Here is a 14,357-nt window from a genome sequence, read left to right on the forward strand (position 1 = left end):
AAGCGGTCAGCTGGACTTCCCTCGTGCTGCCTGCCGCTGCCACTCCTCCCTGCCGAAAGCTGAGTGCTATCACACCTGCCAAGTGCCAGGTCACTGGAGGTTAAAGCCTGGAGAAATAAGCCTTAAACCCAAGCGCCTATAGAGTAAAGTCTCTGGTTGCTGAAGCCTGGAGCAACTCATCCCTAGCTCTCCAGGCTTGGGGGCTATACGCCTCTGTCCTGACAGTGTAACCTCTAAACCCCCCTGGCCCTAGAACCCATGGCTTCCAACACTTGAAAATTCCTACCCACAGTTGTTTTATTTTTGTTTTATCCAGATAGAGTGAAAGGACCGCAGCCCACTAGTTTGTAACAGATAGATATGAGATATGATAGAGAGGGTCCCTGGAGCGGTGAAGGGTAGTAGATAAAAAATAAAGTGCGAGCTAAGGTATGGAATAAGAAACAAAAATAGAAGAAGAAAGTGTGGTGATAACGTGCCATAAACTGGGAAGGATGTCACTGATGGGCTGAGGAGATAGCTTAGTGGATATAAAGTCTTTGCTCTGCAAGCATAAGACCCGATTTTGATCCCTAGTATTTACGTTACAAAGACAGACATGGTGGCACATGCTTGTAATCCCAGCTCTGGAGAGGCAAAGACAAGAGGATCCTGGGACTCCCTAGCCAACCAGTCCAGCCTCCTGGTGAGTCCCAGACTAGCGAGAGACTGTCTAAAAGAAGATGGATGACACCACAAGAATGATAGTCAAGATTGTTCTTTGGCTTCCGCATGCATGTACATACACATCCATGTTCACACGCACACATGTGCACCCAGGCATACTGTTGAGTCAGGTTCACATTTCTGGTAGAAATCACCCAACCAACAGCAGCTTGTGGGAAGAATAAGAAGACAGGTTTCTTTTGGCTTACAGGATCAAGGGGGGGAAGCTCCATGATGGCATAAGCAGAGGGTGGACATCATCTCCTGGCCAACAACAGGTGGACAACAGGATCAGGAGAGTGTGCCAAACACTGACAAGGGGACACTGGCTATAATACCCGTAATCCCACCCCCAACAATACACTGCCTCCACAAAGCATTAATTCCCAAATCTCTACCAGCTGGGAACCTAGCATTATTCAGAACATCTAAATTTGTGGGGGACACTGAATCAAACCACCACATTCCGCCCCTGGCTCCCATAAACTGATATCCATACATGATGTAAAATACAATGTATTCAGTCCAACTTTATTTTTAAAATTTTTTGTTGACATCTTCCATGAGTGTAAACAAAATCCCATGGTAATTCCCTCCCTCCCCCCACTTTCCCCTTTGAAACTCCATTCTCCATCATATCCCCTCCCCCTCCCAATAAGTCTCTCTTTTATTGTGATGTCATCATCTTTTCCTCCTCTTATGATGGTCTTGTGTAGGTAGTGTCAGGCACTGTGAAGTCATGGATATCCAGGCCATTTTGAGTCTGGAGGGAGCACATTGTAAGGAGTTCTACCCTTCCTTTGGCTATTAGATTCTTTCCACCACCTCTTCCGCAATGGATCCTGAGCCTTGGAAGGTGTGATTGAGATATTTCAGTGCTGAGCACTCCTCTGTCACTCCTTCTCAGCACCATGATGCCTTCTGAGTCATCCCAAGGTCACTGCCCTCTGAAAAGAGAAGCTTCTCTAACCAAAAGTGAGAGTAGCATTAATATATGGGTAGGAACATTAAGGGAAGGACTTACTGGACAGTTTGATGAGCATAGTATATACATTTAGCCAGACACCAGCAGAAGTTACACCCCTAGGGCTCATGACTACCCCTGTTGTAGGTTTTCATTATCACAGATGTGGTGCCTCACATGGTGCAGGCCTCCAGTCAAATTAGAGGGTGGTTGGTTTCCCCCATAATAGACATGCTACTATTGTATCTGTTGGCTCATTTGGCCTGACTGGCCAAATATAAGGCTTGCATTGTCCACTGTTGGGTGTCTTCACTGGTGAGTTCTCACTCCCATTGAACTGTATGCAATGTGGCTATTTTAATGGAACATTCCATCCAACTTTAAAAGTCCCCATAATTTTTATTAATTCCAATGATGTTCATACATCTCCATAGCCCAAGATCTTTTAACTGAACCATAATAACCAAAAAAATCTCCCCCAAATCCCATAATGGCACAGAATAAACATTCACACTGCAAAAGATGGCATTGGGCATAGCAAAGAAATATTCACTCAATACAAGACTTAAAACAACCAGGGCAAACAAACTCTGTAGCTTCAAGGCCAACAACTCTAGCCAATGACAAGTCTCCCAAGTCCGATAATTCTAACCAGCAATAAGTCTCGGGAGTTCCAATTCCGCCCCTCCAGCTAGGTTACTCACAGTCCTGGAAAACTTCATCGGGGCCGGCAGCTCTCCTTGGCAGCCATTCATGGTCCCGGCATCTCCACCGGGTCTCCACTGCAACACGCACACACACACACACACACACACACACACACACGAAATGTCTGAAGTCTAAGCGAAGAAAGCAGGGATTATAATTGCATAAACTTGGGGTACATAAGGTGAACAGAAAACCAATGAAATTAATTAAAGGTCAGCCTCTTCCAGTCAAAATCTTGCCATTGTCAAAAAGAAAACCCTGAGGGGTGACAGAGCGCATGGCTGGTTGCACCATTCAGCCTTATTTCTCTGCTGAGCTCTCCAGGCAGTACCAGGTGATCAGTAGGACCCAGGTATTATGTCCAACTCCCATGAGAAATGGTGGTCAGTACAAATTACAGTTATATCATAGATATGCGGAACATGCGCCACAACTGAACGTGGAATAAAATACTTTTCTATAGACAGGAAGGAGAAAGGAACCCCTGGCTAATCCTGTGAGGAAGACCCAGCACCTCTCAAGAGTATCAGTAGAAACCCATTGCTCTCCTTCTGCCACCAAAGTCGAAAGCTGTTTAGCAGTGACCCTTTGTGTCTTTGAGGCTATCCCTAGAGCATATTGGGAAATTCCAGGAAATATTACATCAGCAGACACATGTCCTTAGAAAGATAATTAGCTTTTTAAATCACCATTCAGACTGCAGTCTCTCCCTTTGCCCTCAATAAACAAGCAAATAAGCCAGCAGATAAATAAATCAGAAGTAGCTATTTGCTTCCAGCAAGCAATAAAAAAAAAAACTCAACAGTTGAGCAATATTTTCTATAACAAGAGGCAAAATAATGATGCAAAGAATTTTGATATTTAAAAGTACTTATTTAGAGCCGGGCATGGTGGTGTATGCCATTAATCCCAGCTCTCAGGAGGCAGAGGTAAGTGTACCACCTTGAGTTCGAGGCCACTCTGAGACTACATAGTGAATTTCAGGTCAGCCTAGGCTGGAGTGGGACCCTACCTTGGAAAAAAAAAAGGTACTTATTTAAAAATGAGTAAGCTAGGGCTGGAGAGATGGCTCAGCAGTTAAGACGCTTGCCTGCAAAGCCTAATGACTCTGGTTTGATTCCCCAGGTCCCATGTAAAAGCCAGATGCACACAGTGGCACATGCATATGGAGTTCATTTGCAGCAGTTAGAGGCTGCTTTAGTGTATCCATCCTCTCTCTCTCTCTCTCTCTCTCTTTCTCTCTCTCTCTTCCCTCTTTTCTCTGTTTCCTTCCACTTATAAATAAATAAAAAAAATTTTAAAACATGAATCAGCTTTTGCTCTCTAATATCAAGCTCCCACCAACCTTGGGCAATAAGAGGGCCTACACTTACTAAATTCTCTTTAAAATAATAATGGTTATCCCATTTATCTGGTGTTGACTTCACTCTCCCTTGGAGAATCTGCTTCTCTTTTCAGATGGATGCAGATCCTGAGGACAGAATCAGCCCATCACACCTCACCAGGGCCCCAGCTGAAACCATAGAGGAATTGGGGAAATGAACAAGAGTGCTGCTTTCTAGGTGAACCTGGTACCAGCACAAGGGTGAAGGAGACAGACACAGAGAACACTCAACTCCTACTGAACCAGAGACACAGAGGCTCCCAAGAGCTCATCACTGAAGTAGATCTAAAACGAACCCAACATGGCTCAAGGAAATTCATAGAAGAGGGGGCGGAAATATTGTTAGAGCTACAAGTTGGGACATTATGCACAGAGACATTGTCTCTTACCCATAACTGATGGCTGCCCCCACAATGCACAACCCACATTCCCCAACAAGGAGGGTCCCTTTAGAAGTGGGAGGACAGGGAGGAAGCTAATGATGGCACCACCATGGCTGTTTACACACTGAGTATGTGTATATATATATCTAATAAAGAAAAAAATGAATCAGCAAAAGAGCCAAACCTGTAAGTTATAGAAGTTGCAAGCATATTAAAACATAAAGGCTGGAGAGAGGGCTCAGCTGTTAAGGTGCCTGTGAAGTCTAAAGACCCAGGTTCAACTCTCCAGATCTCATGTAAGCCAGATGCATAAGGTGATGCATTTGTGCAAGGTTGCACATGCACACAAGGGGGCGCACGCATCTGGAGTTCAATTGCACTGGCTAGAGGCCCTGGTGCCCCGATTTTCTCTATCTCTCATAAAAAGGCCAGTCTGTTGGACTTGACTCAGAACAAAAACTAAAAATAAAAATATACCAATAACTTCAAGGGTTAAGTAATTTACTAGTATCTGTGTTCATAGTCAAAATAAAATTGCAGACATTTATTTAGTGAATGCATACAGTTTTGCGTCAGCCAAAAGAAAATCTAATTGTTATGGATAGAACATTTGAAAATGTCACACGAGGAAGTAATTGCTCAGGCAACATACATTTTTAAAAATATGTATTTTGAAAGTGAGGTTTGAAGTTAGGCTAAATGAAGTGAAAACCATAGAGTCAGTGCTTAAAGCTACTGTCAGATTACAAATATTTTTAAGAGCTCGAGATTTCCAGCATTAGAAAAAGAATAAGGGAAACAAATAATTCATAAACTGAACATGGTGCTACATGCCTATAATTCCAGCCCTGGGGATGTAGAGAAGCAAAGAGTCACACGTTCGAGGTCAGCCTAGGCAACAGAGTGAGACCAATAAGTTAAATGTTTAGGAGAGCCTGTACTTTACAAAGCACTATTTTGTTTTATAACTAGAAATCTTCTTCTTAAACTACACCCCACTCCTAAATCCACTGATTACCAGCTCTTCCTTATACCATTTAACTATACCAGGAAAACAGGTATTTTTTTTTATATTCTTCTCTGATGGGTATCTTCTTTTAGAAAGCAGCAACTTCCAACATTTGGCAGTTGCTAGTCCCTTTTGATCAAACTTTCCGTGTGGTATAATAAACACTTTTCTAAGTGATCTAGAATGGGGGTGAGATGTGCATGAGGACCACACTACCGAAACCCTTTACCTCCAGCTTGAACATTAAAGGGGAAGAAACAGGGATAAGAGGGAGGATTCCAATGCAGTGGGGTAAATCATATGGAAGCAATAATTTCAGGATTTTGTGGGAGAATATAAGCCATATTTGGGAAGAGAGAGAGAAGGAAGGTTACAAATAGCAACCTGGAAAACATGGTTTAAGTCAGAAGCATAAAGCACGGCAGGGGCTGGAGGTATGGCTTAGTGGTTAAGGCATTTGCCTGCAAAGCCTTTGATTCCCCAGGACCCACGTTAGCCAGATGCACAAGGGGGCGCACACATCTGGAGTTCGTTTGCAGTGGCTGGAGGCCCTGGTGCGCCCATTCTCTCCCTCTCTCTCCCTCTTCCTCTGTCAAATGAATAATTTTTTTAAAAAAAGTGTGGCAGGTGAGGGCAAAGAAATGACCCTGTACACACAGCCAACATCCCAACTTTCTAGACCCACCTGTTCAATATGCCGGAAGAAGATGACCATGAGTTTGTTCATGTTGAACATAACCTTGGGGGGTAAAAAAGCCAGTAGCTCAAATGCTTTAAGAGTAGTTTTGTGGTTTGACTGAAAAGTGTCCCCCATGGGCTCATATGTTTGAACACCTGATTCCCAGCTGGTGGGCTATCCTGGAAGATGATGAAACCTATAGAATATGGTATCTCTCGGGCTGGAGAGATGGCTCAGCGGTTAAGCGCTTGCCTGTGAAGCCTAAGGACCCGGTTCGAGGCTCCATTCCCCAGGACCCATGTTAGCCAGATGCACAGGGGGTGCACGTGTCTGGAGTTCGTTTGCAGTAGCTGGAGGCCCTGGCGCACCTGTTTCTCTTTCTCTCTCTCTCTCTCTCTCTTTCCCTCCCTCCTTCTCTCTCTGTCTGTCTCTCTCAAAAAAATAAATAAATAAAATAAACAAATTTGTTTTTAAAAAAAAAGTATATTGTGTCTCTGTACAGGAAGTTGGTTACTACAGGTACGCCATGAGGTTCAACAATTCTGTCCCACTTGCCACAGCCTGACTATAAATGCAATGTGACCAGCCACCTTGTACCACTGCTGCACTGCCTTCCCCAATGTGAGGGGCTATATCTTCAAACCATAAGCCAAAATAAACCCTTTGTTCTGAACTTGTTTCTTATTGCATTGTTTTTGTCACAATGAAAACAGCAATTGAAACATATAGGTAATTTAGTCAATATTAAAAGAGCCCCATATGCTTATGTCATAGCCCGTATGTGATACCATTCTGACCGTCACTGAGTTTTAGAATTGCCCTTCTGGAAATCTCACTCATCTTTGATTTGCTCTAATAAGCTGTGCTGGTTTCCTCTGCCTTGGAACAATACCAACACACCTCCTCTAAAGTTGTTAATAAGTAAAGTAAGAAATGTCTGGGTGTGGTGGCCCGTGCTTTCAACCCCAGCACTCAGGAGCCTGAAGTATGAGAATCACTGTGAGTGAGAGGCCAGCCTAGGACTAGAGAATGAGTTCCAAGTCAGCCTGGGCTAGAGTGAAACCCTACCTGGAAAAAAAAACAACAACAACAACAACAAAAAAACCCAGAATCAATCAAACAAATAATGTAAGAAAACAGACTACTTCCAGATGCAGATTTATTGCATAAAAAGTACATCTGTATAGAAATATCCAAATGGCATTGGGGTGATGGTTACATGATTCTATAAAGTTAATAAAATTATTTTGTTGTGCCCTTACAAATTATGAATAAAATATACAAATTATATATTTTGTCTTAAAAAGTATGCCACAATAAAGTTCACCTAAATGTTAAAATTTTAAAGTGGGCATACTATTTCATTTTTTTTTACCTTTTTTTAAAATTATTTATTTATTTTATTTATTTGAGAGCGACAGACACAGAGAGAAAGACAGATAGAGGGAGAGAGAGAGAATGGGAATGCCAGGGCTTCCAGCCTCTGCAAACGAACTCCAGACGCATGCACCCCCTTGTGCATCTGGCTAACGTGGGACCTAGGGAACCGAGCCTCGAACCGGGGTCCTTAGGCTTCACAGGCAAGTGCTTAACCGCTAAGCCATCTCTCCAGCCCCTATTTCATTTTTTAATTATAGAGACCTTCATGATCTGTACATTTCTATGTTTGTAAAACTCGTAGAAGTACCAGTCTCACCTCTGGAGCTTGTCCCCACCCCAAGCACCTCTGTGACATCAGCAAGCAGTAAAACCTCTCTGCAGTTCAGTACATGTACATTAATAATAGTTTTACAGGGCTGTGGAAATGGCTTAGCAGTTAAAGTATTTGCCTGTGAAGAAACTAAAGACCCTGGTTCAATTCCCCAGGACCCACGTAAGCCAGATGCAGAAGGGGACACATGCATCTAGAATTCATTTGCAGTGGCTAGAAGCCCTTGTGTGCCCATTTTCTCTTTCTCATTATCTGCTTCTTTCTCTCTCTCTAAAATAAAGGGGGGGGGGACTTACAGACAATTTAAATACCCACCTCATAAGATAGGTGGCAATAAATGAGAATCTACAAGTGCAGTGCCACGCAGGGTCCTCAATTTAATAAAAGAGCTATGAGTATTTGGGGGAGGGTTCCCCTTCTCTTCCTTGAAGTATAATAACATTGATGACCAATTTTCTCATCAGGACAAGAACACCCCTTCTACCCAGGATTTGTGTCCTTTCCACAGAAGATATTAGCATCCTACAGCAGTGATCCACCCCACACAGGTTCTGCAGGATGCACACCTACAGCTCTCTAGTCCTTAACGTGCTTGGTCTGTGACACCCAGATTTGCCAGAAGTCCAGGCCCTCCCATTTCTCGGTGCCATCCCCACTTCCTTTAAGATGCCAAAAGCTGGCTCCAGGCAGCAGCAGGCTTTCAAAAGAGCCTTCAAATACCTTAACAGGTCATGGGAGAGAAATTTGCCACCCAGAAAAGGAAGAACTTGCTTGTGCCCTTTTGCCCTGGTGCCAACCAGACTTTGCTGGTCTCCTTGGACTGTGTCATTAATGTGTCGCCTGAGGAACGTGGGATAAATTCAGGTGTCTGAAATGAGAATAGGAACTGCTGTAGCTTAGAGGTGACAGGATGGCATGCGGATGTGTCTTTCTCTTCTTCATGATTCATTGTGCTAATGAGTGCCAGTGACTTTCCCTCCTCAGCATCCTCGGATGGGTCAGCAGCTGGGATCTTGGCTGTAGGCCTCAGCTATGTGCACAGCTCCAAGCGACCTCTCCTCTATGGGATTGGATAAGGCATGGTCATTGCTTTCTGGGTAAATCTTACCTTCTAGGTCTGCCGCCCCTTGGTCCACTTGGTCTGCTAATATCTTTCTAGAGACCTAAAAGCCATCTGCTTTGCAGAAAGCTGGTGTCTCCCATAACATCTTCCTTTCCTACTTGCAACCAGTTGACCAACACCTGGAATTAATGCTACAGAAGAATTTTGTTCTCTTAGCAGAAGAATTTCAACTAAGAATATAACTGTCCTAATTTAAAATATTGTTTTGTTTATTGGAGAGAGAGTAAAAAAATGGGCACCCCAGGGCCTCTGGCTGCTGCAAACAAACTTCAGACACACGCAATACTTTGTGTGTCTGGCTTAACATGGGTGCTGGGAACTCACACTTCAGCCATCAGGTTTTGTAAGCAAGTGCCTTTAACCATTGAGCCATCTACCCAGCCCAACTGTCCTGATTTAATACTACAGGTTAATAGTTGTTAAAATACCCCATGGTAGAGCTATAAAGGTGGCTCAGCAGTTAAAGGTCCTTTCTTGCAGTCTAACAGCCTGCGTTCAATTCTCCAGGACCCATGTAAAACCAGATGCACAAAGTGGGTGTGAAGCTGGAACTCCTTTGCAGTGGCTTGAGACCCAAGGGTGACCTCTCTCTCCCTCTGTGTGTATGTGTGTGTGTGTGCGTGTGTGTGTGTGTCTGTCTGTCTGTCTGTCTGTCTGTCTGTCTGCCTGTCTGTCTGTCTCTGTCTTTCTCTCTCAAACAAATAAATAAAAAATATTTTTTAAACTACGAAATAAAATTCCCCATAGTAAAAATTCAGTCTAGGGCTGGAGAGGTGGCTTAGCAGTTAAGTGCTTGCCTGTGAAGCCTAAGGACCCCAGTTCAAGGCTTGATTCCCCAGGATCCACGTTAGCCAGATGCACAAGGGGGCACATGCATCTGGAGTTTGTTTGCAGTGGCTGGAGGCCCTGGCAGCCCATTCTCTCCCATTCTCTCTGTCTGTCTCTTTCTCTCTCTGTCTGTCACTCTCAAATAAATAAAATAAACAAAAAAAAAATAAAAATCAGTCTAACAAAACAAAAACATAGAGTATCAAGTAAATATTAAAAACTGTGTTGGTGATTTTATGTTAGCAATCAGTAAAAGATCAAAAGGAACACAGCACGTCTAATCAAAACAATGAACACACGTCCCATGTAACATTGTAAAGAGAGAAAATTCTGTAGAAAAATGCTCAAAAATATTGACAGTGTTTTTCTCCAGGTGGTAGGATCCGGAGTGACTTTTACAAATGTCTACTGTTCTTTTTGTTTCTCTTTTACAGAGCATATGTTTCTAGTGAAAGCAAAGCACGTTTATAGTGTTTATCTCCTTGTGTGTGTTTGTATTGTATAGGTGCCTGGGCCATAGTCATAGGAGGAGGGCAGAGGGCAAGCTTGAGGTATCTGTGCCTGGCCATGTTTCACACATGCTTTCTTGCTGCGTCACCTTCCCAAACTAGATCCCTGCGTTTAGGATTCTCCTGGCTTCTCCCCCCGCCCCCTCATTGTCATAGGCGCCTTGAGATCACAGACACCCAAGTATGTCTTCTTGTGGGTACTGGAGAATTGAATGCCTGTCAGCAAGGTTTGCAAGCAAGCACTTCTAACCGCTGAGCAAGTTCCCTAATCCAACAAAAGACCTTTTCAAAACAAACTGATGAATCTTTCACCCTCCTCGTCAAAAGATAACACCTTTGGCTGGAGAAATGACTCAGTGGTTAAAGACACTTGCTTGCAAAGCCTCACAGCATGGGTTAAATTCACCAGCACTCACTTTAAAGCCAGATGCACATAATGGTACATGCATATGGAGTTCATTCACAGTGGCAAGAAGCCTTGGCCCACCCATACTCATTCTGTCTGTCTCTTTTCTGTGACTCTCAAATAATTAAACAATTTTTTTTTAAATATAGCATCTTACCAAGGGCCTGGGGGCATGTATTCCATGCTTTATATTAAAGGCATGTCAGTTTCAGATCTGGGAACAAGTTCTGACAAAAAGATGACTTGGGACATTGAGCATTTAGTTTTGAGGTGCTGGGGGGGGTGTAGGTAGTCTGAGAGCGTAGCTGGAGGCAAACTCATACTGTGCCACCAAGTTTTACTGCCCCTCTTTGAAAGCTGTAAGCCCTGCCACATCACTTACTGCAGCTCAGCACAGTACAGGGACAAGAGCTTCTGATCTGAAGTACGTTTTCTTTGAGAAAGCAAAGTGCGTTATTTGAGAAGCGAAAAGCACCCCCTGGCATCTCTGCAGGGCAACAGAACTGCACGCGCAGGACGTCCGCGCTCTCTGGTTTAAAGTTTTACAACGTCGATGTGAGACGTGTGATTTCTGCAAAGACGATGGAGGAAAACAGGAATAAAACATCTCAAAACCAGTGCGAAACCAGGAGTGATGACATGTACCTAAAATCCCAGCACACAGGAGGCCAAGGCAAGAGGATTGCAGGTTCAAAGACAGCTTGAGCTGCAGTGAATTTCTTTTGAGCTTATATGAATGAATTACACTTGGAATTCTTTTGAAGTTACTTCATTTTATCTCATTAATTGATTTGGGGTGCATGTTTGTGTGTGTGCGTGCATATGTGCACATGTGGAGGTCAGAGGATAACTGTGTGGACAGTCCTCGCCTCGCACCTTATTTGAGGGAGGGTTTTGCACTGTTCACTGCTCCTCCATCTCCATCTCCCTTATTGCAGTAGAAGCCACAGCTTCAGCATTTGTAAAATATCTATTTACTTACTTATTTAAGAGAGTAAGTGAGTGATCACGGGCACACCAGACTCTCCTACTACTCCAAATGAACTCCAGATTCATTGGACACTTGGTGCATGTAGCTTAACGTGGGTACTGGGAAATGGAAATGGAGCCGGGACCATAAAGCTTCGTAATCAAGCTCCATTAACCTCCGAGCCATCTCTCCAGCCCAGCCCAGCCCAGCTGCTGCCTTTTAAGTGAAGTCTGTGGTCCGAACTTAGACACTCAGTGTTGAACTACAAGCTCTTTTTTTAAAGATTTTTTGTTTATTTATTTGAGAGCATCAGACAGAGAGAGAGAGAGAGAATGGGCATGCCAGGGCCTCCAGCCACTGCAAACAAACTCCAGACGCGTGCGCCCCCTTGTGCATCTGGCTAACGTGGGTCCTGGAGAATCGAGCCTTGAACTGGGGTCCTTAGGCTTCACAGGCAAGCGCCTTAACCGCTAAGCCATCCCTCCAGCCCTGGAACTTGAGTTTGTGTTGAGAGATTTTATCAACTACCTTTCCATTGCTGATGTGAAACACCCAGCCAGATGCCGATTATGGAAGGAAGGGCTTTATTTCATCTTATAGTTTCAAGGGGAAGTTTCATCATGGCTGGATAAATGGCAGAGCAAACAGCCAGGACATCACATCTTGCCACATCAGTTTAGAGGAAGCAGCAGGAATGAGCCAGCTCGTACTGACAACTGAGCTGGACTATAACATCCCAGGGCCTACCCACAGTGACACATCTCTTCCACCAAGACTGCACCTCCCTAAGGTTCTACAGGATTAAGTGTGAGGCTTAATCACAAACACATAAGGCAATGGGGGTGTGCATTTGTACATGCAAACTATCACAGAGGCCATTCTGTGTACTGTGGGATGTTTATTTAGTAGCATCTCTGGTTTCTGTCCACCAGTACTCCTCTTCCCCTCAAGTTGTGATGACCAAAAATATCCCCAAATATTGCCAACTGTGCTCTTGGGACACAACTCCCCCTCTCTTGTATATGTTAACTACCATTTCTACAGAGGAGAAAGAAACATATTATCAACCAGCTGAACAAAGTGACCAAATTTAGGCTTTGCAGTTCAGAGGAAACCTGTTTGAGGTGCAAATCCTAAAGCGGAGCCCCCAAAGGTGATCGGGATATACGTCATCAACCAGGAGGAGGAAGAGTACTCCTACAGGGACAGAGTCCACACAAAAGCCCTAAACTTAGAGTTCTAGAACAACCAGGAGTCATGTGTTCAGTGTGGCTAAAGGCAGTGTGGCTTCAACATTGGGGTTTGGACTGCATTAGAGAAAACCATTCTTGTGTGGGTTTCATGTCATATGCCAATAAACATCTTTTTCCCATTTGATCACTCAGACTCCACTTCACCAGGTCTGCAAGAAATTACAGAACATGAAATTAAAGGGGAAGTATGACAGATGGCCAGGTATGCATCAGCATCAGAGCTCTAGGAGGTGGGGGGGGGATGACTCAGCAGATAAGAGCACCTGGCCCCTTAAGCATAAGGTTCCTGACTCATGCATGCTGAGTTCAATTTCCCAGCACTTATATAGAAAACTGGGTGTGGAGCTGGAGGGATTGCTTAGTGGTTAAGGTGTTTGCCTGCAAACCCAAAGGACCCAGGGTCGAGTCCCCAGGACCCATGTTAGCCAGATGCACAAGGGGCGCACGCATCTGGAATGCGTTTGCAGTGACTGGAGGCCCTGGCACACCCGTTCTATCTCTCTATTTTTTTCTCTCTCTCTCCCTCTTTCTCTGTCAAATAAATAAATATTTTTTTAAAAACTGGGTGTGGCCACCCATGTCTGTGACCCCAGTCTTGTGGTTAGCGGAGTAGCTGGGGCTGCTTGGTCAGCCAGTTTGACTGAAAATGGCAACTCCAGGCTCAGAGAGAGACTCCATACCAAGAAAACAACACAGAGGAGTGATAGAGGGAGCCTGACATTCTCCTGTGGCCTCCAAGGGCATCCACAGGACCCACGTACCTGGGCACACACGTGCATATACCAGACACACACGCACCACCACCCCATACTACATCTTCCAAAAGATAAGTCAGTGCTCTCCTCTCGTTGCTGAGCTAACAGCCCAGCTGAATAGGAGCAGCGGGTGCGGCCACGTGACTGCTGGAATGTGAGTAGAACGGAGAGGATATTCACAACTCAGCCTATGAGAGCCCTACGTCTGTCTGCATGCTGTCTTTCCCTGGCTAGATGTCAGGATCGAGGGACGTGAGGAAAAGAATATAGCTGATGGCAATTCCTCTCTGTGAGCTTTTTATTGGCAAACTCCGTACATATACACGATATTCATAATATTCACAATGTTCACAATATTCTCCTTTGTCCCGCCTCCACTGAATATCTTCTTTCCAACTAGTCCCTGTTCTACCTTAATGTCATTCTGTTTCCCCATCCTATTATGCAGGTCTTGTGTAGGTAGCGTCAGCCACTGTGGGGTCATGAATGTCACAGCCACTTCAAGAATTGCAAAGCACCCTCTCCCCCGCTTCCTTTGGTTTTACATTCTTTCTGCCCCTTCTCCCACGATGGTCCTTGGGCAGTTCTCTCTTGACAGTGACCTTCGATGTCCACATGAGTTTCATGAAGCGGCTCCCATTGACTCACCCTCTACCTCTCAATTAGGAAGAGCCACACTTGAGAGAGATAGAAAGACACAGAGAGAGAGGATGGGCACTTCAGGGCCTCCAGCAGTGGCAAATAACTCCAGATGCATGTGCCACCTTGTGCATCTGGCTTATGTGGGTCCTGGGGAATCGAACCTAGGTCCTTTGGCTTTACAGGCAAATTGCAGGGATCAACATAATCCAGCTGCAATTGACAAGCCTCACCCTGAGAAAGCCACCTTCTTGATCATGGCATCTCTCCTGCTATATGCCCACACCAGATTCTTACACAAGATAGAAATTTGCTTCTGTGTTAAATTCTG

At 44.4% G+C, this 14,357-nt stretch overlaps 1 pseudogene; it reads right to left on the reverse strand.

Moving 5' to 3' along the window:
* Positions 1-14,207: 14,207 nt before the first annotated feature.
* Positions 14,208-14,299, reverse strand: LOC123455706 (annotated as a pseudogene).
* Between the last annotated feature and the right edge of the window lie 58 nt (positions 14,300-14,357).

The sequence above is a fragment of the Jaculus jaculus genome, chromosome 17 (genome assembly GCF_020740685.1).
Source record: "Jaculus jaculus isolate mJacJac1 chromosome 17, mJacJac1.mat.Y.cur, whole genome shotgun sequence".
Taxonomy (NCBI): domain Eukaryota; kingdom Metazoa; phylum Chordata; class Mammalia; order Rodentia; family Dipodidae; genus Jaculus; species Jaculus jaculus.